We start from the raw sequence: 7,562 nt of genomic DNA, 5'->3' as shown, positions 1-7,562 counted from the left end.
AAATGCATGAGAGATATTGTCCCTCCTCAGGAGCCTGGTCCCCTAGGGCCCTGGCCAGAATCTGGAAGCTACTTAGCACCTCTAAAGAATGCAGGTGGTGCGCTGTGCCCAAACCATTAGCATAGCTACTGGGACAACTGTCTTTCTTCCAGGGATCTAGAATTTGGTGACTACATGAACAACCCCAATTAAAAAAACACCCCAGTGCAGGCTCTGATGAGTTCCTCAAACAGGTCACCTTGGCACAGCTCTGCAGGAGGATCTTGGCCCATTGGGGAGACACCACAGGAGGAGACACTTGGGAGCTAGCGCCCGGGTTCCTCGGCCCTCGTCCTTGGTGCCTCTGCCTGTGCAGTTTTCCTTGCATGGCCCTTTGTGTGGTCACCCTGACCATTCCTATGTCTGCAACCTCAGGAGTCTGACCAGTGAGCATCTGAAACTGTAGTGGCCCCAGGGAAGCCTGACCAATGACAGCGCCACACAAAGCTGGTAATCCACACAGTTGAGACTGAGCGCTGGGTGAGGTGTACTCTCTGAATGAGCCAGAGTCTCCTGTGCACAAACATTTTCAGGTGAAAAACAATCTTTGGAGACTACAACATCATTCATGAGATGTTTTCAAAAGTAGCCGTGTTAGATGTAAGACTTCGGGGAGTGCTCCTCTCAGTCCAGCAGGCCCCTTCCTGTGTCCACTTTCCTAACCAGAGACTGCAGCTATGGGAATATTCAGATTAGCACTAAAGTGTGTTTGTGTGGTGCTCACTACTGCTGGACTAGGAAATAAATAATAGCTTCTTCCTATGAATCTCAGAGTAACTCTGCCACCCTTTAACTCCATATGTGGGGATGCGATTTACCACTGGAGCACTTGGATAAACAAAATCTCTCCTTCACTTCAAAGCCTTCTCTCAAGAACCTTTCTGCAGCCCCCGTTACTCATATTCCAAAGACAATAATGCACTTCATGGTTAGACATATTTCTTTAAAGCAGAAGGATAAACTATACTGTACTTTAGGCTATATAGATCAGAAACGAATTTTTTCTTTGCAGTTATTCAAATTAGAATCACTACAGAGTGAAAAGAGAAAAATAACACACAAATCCTGGTGACCTGGCACACAGAGTAATATTTAGAAAGGCTGCTCATACATTTACTTCACATCCACCCCAGAATTTCATAGAAATGGCAAATACATTCAAGAAGGAGCCCAGCTGTGCTGGGAAAACAGCCTTACCAGCAGACCAGAATTAGACGCATTAGTTCAGCCTGAGTGGAAGGTGACTGGTGGAGAGGGCAGGGAAAGGGTGGGAAATCCTGGGTCTTGGGGTGCCTGGAGGTCAGAGCACAGCATCCAGCACCCCTGTCTTCACCCCTGCCGCCAGCGCTGAGTGAGCTCCTCACACTGACCATTCCCACTCCAGCCTGGACGAGAGAAACAAGCATCTGATTCTCTGCTAAACTCAGTTTTCTCCACTACTTCAAACTTACAGGAGAATCCAATGCTTACCAGCTCCACGGAGACTCTCTTTTATGTGCTCCACTCAGTACCTTCAGCATGGTCTGCACTCATGAGATAAATTTAGTAAGCCTTTAATTATTGACAAAAGGGCCTTCAACTTTTTGTCTACCTTTTGGAAATGCTTTAAGTTTTATATATGCTGACTACTCAGTATAAATAAAGAGCCAAGCTTTCACTGACAAAAAAGTTTTTCAAACTTATTTTAAGCACTTGTTAGTTTACAGGTATAAAGTCACTCTCAATTTTTAGGCTGATGTGGTGTAGCACAACTGTAACCCCAACACTTGGAAGGCTGATGCAGGAGGAGCACCTCGAATTTGGGGCCAGCCTGGGCTACAAAGTCAGTTTAAGGCAAGACCAACTACATAATGAAATCCTGTCTCAAAAAGAGGAAATACTACTAAATTTTTTAATCACAAAGTGTGGTAAATGTTTCTGGTGAGACTTTTTTTTTTTTTCACAGTTCCATTGAAAATCGTCTCCCATAGGTTAAAATCTCAGAAAATCACAAATGCTTTAAGAAAAGAAAACTCTCTCTCCTTACCCTCTTCCTTCTTCTCTTTCTCTGCCAGTAAAGACAAATCTTTACTGTCTTCCACATGGCAGGTTATGGGGGTCACTGAATACTCTCACAGAGAGATAGATAACATCTGCTCCTTAGAAGCAGTCATTTGTTGTTTCATGTTTTTTTTTTTTTTTGGGGGGGGGTTACCAGGGTTTGAATTCATAACCTAACACTTAGCAGGCAGGTGTTTGTGCTGTGGAGCTATATCCCTTAGCCAGAAGCAACTATTCTTGAGGCAAGGGTCTAAATTAAGATTAGGCATTGTCTTCAATGATGAAAGTTTAAAATGGAACATGGACATAAGATGTGTTTGCAGCCCAATTATAGGCTTTGCACAGTTCTGGTGAAGTCATTCATGTCACAGGTATTATAAAATTTCGTTCATAAGTTTACACTGACAGAAACATGTGCACATCTGAGAACTTCTTCAGGGAGGAATGTCTCTTCTGTTCTGCCTTACTGTTTGGTTTCCACCTGGAGGTGCTCAAGGAAGCTCGGGTATTCTGCCTCCAGGAAGAGCAGAACATGCTTTCACCCCATGAGGAAACTTCCTGTGGTTCTACCAGGTCCATGACTCACCATTAGGATGTGGACAGATGAACACAGCCAGCTGCAAGGAAGCTAACCACGTGTTCTTTGGTGTGGGTGACACGCATGTCTAAGGTCCATGTCAAACTACTGGATGAGAACAACTACGAAAATAAACCATAAAGTAACTGCACATGTCCCTGCATTTATTCAAAGCAGACACTCTTTGATCACACCAACCCCGAGAAGATCCTGGTTTCTTTGTTTCCTACATGTTTTGCACTATGCACCGTACCCTGCGACACCTGACATTTGATGAAAGAGTGACCAATCTTTTTTCCTACTGCATCGTGCTTTAAAAAGAAATAGAAAAAGGAAACTTGGTCTTTTGGTCTGCCTATTTTCTACTGCTTAAAGAGCAACATCAAGTCACCTCTCAAACGTATCTTCTGAAACTTGTCTCCATTTCTTTATCTTCCCTTATTGATGCAGGTGCAGAGAGCTTACCTGTCTTCTAATAATAACTATCCATTCTTTCACCATGTTCAATAAGTTTGATGAGCCCTAAATTGGAAAGGCAACTATTCCTGAATGTGAGTTACTAGATGTTATTACTCTGTCCATCTCAGGCCAAATATTCTTTAGACAATTTTATAAAATCAGAGACCTGGAGGCGGAGGCTGCTTTATCATAGTTCTAGAAAGCACATTTACTCATTGAAAATATTTGCTAGATGTTTTCCAGGAGTATATTTACTTTTGTTCCTATTGTTAATGTCCCAAAATAACATCCTGACCAGAGCTTTTATTGCTTTGTGAGAGTTAAGAGTTGGTAGCTGAACTGTGAATCATTGGGAACCTGCAGTTTGCACATTCCCATTTCTGTTTGTCCTTTGGCAGAACCTGGATGTGGAATTCCATCTTTATGATAAACCTTCTTCTTGTGCTTGGTCAGCATTACCAAAGGCTCACACTCACTGAGGGGCAGGACTGATGCAGCCACCTGGCCTTCTGTGGAACAAGAAATCAGCCATCACACTGTCCTGCAGAAAAGACAACGATTCTTTGGGTGATGGAGTAAGGCCTGGGTGTTCCTAACACCGTCTTCTAAATGCACTAAAGAGAGCTTGGATGGTGATAAAACATACTTGCTGGGTTCAGAGGCCTTCTAGCCTTGCACTGTTAATCTTTTAATGGTGCATCATATCCCCTGGACATAGGGGGTTTCCTGGGAAGAAGGATTTCAAATATTTCAACCACAAAAAAAATAATCAATTTGAAATGATAACTGGTATGCTTGTCCTGATTTAAGCATCACACCCTGTGTACATGCATCAAAACATCACAAGGCGTCCATAACATTCCTGTAACAATTTAATTAAGTGGGTATATCGATAAATAAATTGGATGTTAATAAGGATTTGCAGATAAGGAAACTTTCGTATGTGTTTGGGAATGTAAACTGGTACTACCACTGTGGAAAATAATATATATAGAGAGGTTCCATAAAAAATCAAAAATGGAACAACAATATGATCCAATAATTCTCCTTCTGTGTATATATCCAAGAGTACTGAAGTCAGGACCTAAATGCCATACCTGTACTCTCATGCTTACTTTAGAATTACTCAAAATAGCCACGAAATAGAAGCAACGCAACACTCACCAATAAATGAACATATAAATATGGCATATACTATACATATAACAGAGTACTCAGTCTTTAAAAAAAAGCTGTTACTGCAATATAAAGGATCTGAAAGGAGGAGCTTATGCTAAGTGAAATATGGCAGGCACAAAGGACAAAGTCTGCATGGTGCTGTCTCTGGAACTCAACCGAACTGAGAGAATTAGCAAGTGCAACACTGGCTGCCATGATTGAAAGGAAGGCAAAGAGGTACAAAGTTTGGTCATGCAAAATAACTAAGTCCTGGAAATCTGCATAGTGACGCCTAGAGTTAACTAATACTGTGCTAGACACTTCACATTTTTCTATGACTGAAAAATTGGCTTATAGGAGAGACTATGGTGGTGCCACACGTGTATGCTAATATCCAAGCTTTTAGATGTCATTTGTATCCTAATAATATGTTTTAAAAAACAGGCATGAATCCCACAGTTGCTGAAAAGCTATAAAAACTGTAAAAAATAAATAGCATGGATTAAAATCAGAGAGAAAGAACAATGAGAAAGAAGTTCTTCCTTGGCTATGGTACTGAATGATACACACTGACAAGAAATGTGGTTTGGAGGGGGGGGGCATCTAGTGTGCATGCTGGAAACCACTCCAGCTAGAGCTGCAGAAAAGCCACCTATGGGCAGGCAAAGCCCAGCTCTCCACACAGGCAAGCACAACTTATGAGGAAACTGGGGCTTTTGCTATTGTTGCTGAAAACTCAGAGCACAGTAGAAAGGGAAATTCTCCCTTAGCTAATAAGTACATAGAGTACCAAAATGTGGAGTAGAAAATGTAAAATATGTAATGATTGGCACTAACAGAGCAGCAGTTATGAGCACAGTAATGAGGGTAGAGCAACTCAAACTGAAAAGTCTGCTTCTCCATGCCAATCCCACATTCTGTTAGTCACAGAGAGCAGCTAGTTGTGCTTCCTAATTTTAAATCAATATTGAAGAAAGTAATGGAAAACCATGAATGTAATTATATTGTGACCCTCCATATAAGTATTCAAGGGTGCATGTACCAGCCAACTTTCAAGTACTACAACAAAATACCTGAAGCAATTAGGGGCCAATTAACTTATAAACAGAAAAGGCTGATTTCAGTTCTCAGTCTTGAAACCTCCAGTCCAACACCAAGTGGCCCTATGGCTTTGTGCCCTGATGCTGCGGCATGTGTGGAACCAAACCACTCGTGTCATGTGCCTGGAAGGAAGAGAGGTGTGCTCCCTGAGCACACTCACTGCTCTGAGGACCTGGGTGAGGCTCCACCTTCTAAGACCTGCCACCTCCAAACACTGCCAGCCTGGGGCCCAGGCCCTCAGCACGGGACCCTTGGGAGCACTTTTCCCAAATGCAGCAGTGTGGAAGGTCAACAGAGGTGCTGAAGCTCGCTCTTTCCCACTCCACAACACTGGCTTCTAAGACAAGGTAGGCAGGCAGGCTGGGGTGTGAGAGGCAAATGGTTCTTCACCACTCACAAGGCCAGGTGCACTCCCCACTCCTGAATCCAGCATCCTGGACAGCCCACGGGCCACCACTTCAGAGGAGAGAAATAGTGACCCTGGGGCTGGCATCTGCAGTGAAAACCAGAATACAAAGGAAGGAGCTCTGCAGGAAAGGAGGCCAAGGCAAGAGACCAAGCACACTTCACACTGTCTTCAGCCTGCTGCTCAGCAAGTGATGCAGTGCTCCCCACACCAAATAAAGCTTGGGTTAGAAAGCACTTTCCACCGCCTTGTGGGGTGAGAGATACTCAGGGTTCTGGAAAAGTCATTGTCTTGTTATTTAGTGCTGAAATGGAAATACCCATCTAGAGTACCTAAAACAACTCAACCCAAACTGTTTCTGCCATAGATGATGTGCTTGTGAGCTCTTCCTCTCTAATTTTTTGGTAATTGCTCAGCATATAAAAACACTAAAAGTGCTACAAAAAAATTTTTTTAATCAGTACCAGGGATTGAACTCATGACTATGTGCTTGCAAGGCAGGTGCTTATGCCCCTGAGCTAAATCCATAGCCCCTACAAACAATTTTTAAAAATATAAAAATCAGGGCTAGGGATCCAGTTCAGGTTGTCTGCCTGGCATGCACAAGAGTTCAATAATCTCTACATATCTTTCTATCTATCTATCTATCTATCTATCTATCTATCTATCTATCTTTAATTCCTTCAGCTGCCAAGTTAGCAGTTCTTTTACACACACACAATTACCTTAAATTGCTAGCAGAGAAAATCCCCTAAGTTCTCTCCTGCATACAGGACACTGTATTAGTCTTGCTTGTACCTGTAGACAACCCATTTTTACATAAAGCATATCTTAGGCCAGAACACTCCGTAGTGTCAGGCAGTGGTCAGGGTCATCCCTTCACTACCACCAGCCGGCGTTCCCTCCCCTTCCCCAGAGCTGGCTCCAGTAAGGATCACGAGGGTGAGTTTATTCTCCTGCCACACAAGCCACACTCATCTCAATGGTTCGGATATTTTATTGATGATACTTGATGTGACCACATGGGGTATCAGAAATAATCAGAGGACTGCAGGCATCACAGACATTTTACATTTCCCGTATTTTCACATCATTCTTGATGCATTTGGGAACAAGGTTCATTTTCAGAAAGCACCATTTTTTAATAAAAATTTTTGCAAAATCCAGAGAATATTTAAGTATTCCTCAAGTTTGGTAGCTTTCTTGTTTTTATTGTGAGTTACTTTGAGTGACAGAACAGGAAGATGGCAAGAACTAGACGGAATTTTTCAAATCTCTACTGAATGAAAATTCTAAAATATATTTTAAGGGTGAAATAAAATGTTGCATTTTTTGTTCTTGATAACAGGGTTTTGCTGTGCAGTTTTCACTGGCTTTGAACTCACTGTGTAGCCCAGACTGGGCTCAAACTCACAGTGAGGTTTCTGCCTCACTCTCTGTAGTGCCGGAATTACAAAACGCACCACCAAGCCCAGCTAAGCATCTTAAATGGTATAAAATCTCATACTTGCCATGGAAAAATACTGAAAGTCTAATTTCACTCAAATATATTATTTATTAAACTTTGATAAATCATTTCCACAGTTTATCCCATTTTATCTATGACCCTGACCTGTCACGTTTAGATATGTTATTATTTTTGGAGCTACCAGTATTACTAGTATTTTTAAACGATATGTGAGGGTAAAAGATCAGAATAAATCAAAGTATTTTAGTTTTTATGATCACAATACGCACTCTTAATTTCAGATGACAGCCTAAACAAATGGACTCACTATTTTT

Source organism: Cavia porcellus, unplaced genomic scaffold (genome assembly GCF_034190915.1).
Source record: "Cavia porcellus strain 051 isolate PalLab524CR breed Dunkin Hartley unplaced genomic scaffold, mCavPor4.1 scaffold_14, whole genome shotgun sequence".
NCBI lineage: Eukaryota > Metazoa > Chordata > Mammalia > Rodentia > Caviidae > Cavia > Cavia porcellus.
This window is presented reverse-complemented; position numbering follows the sequence as displayed.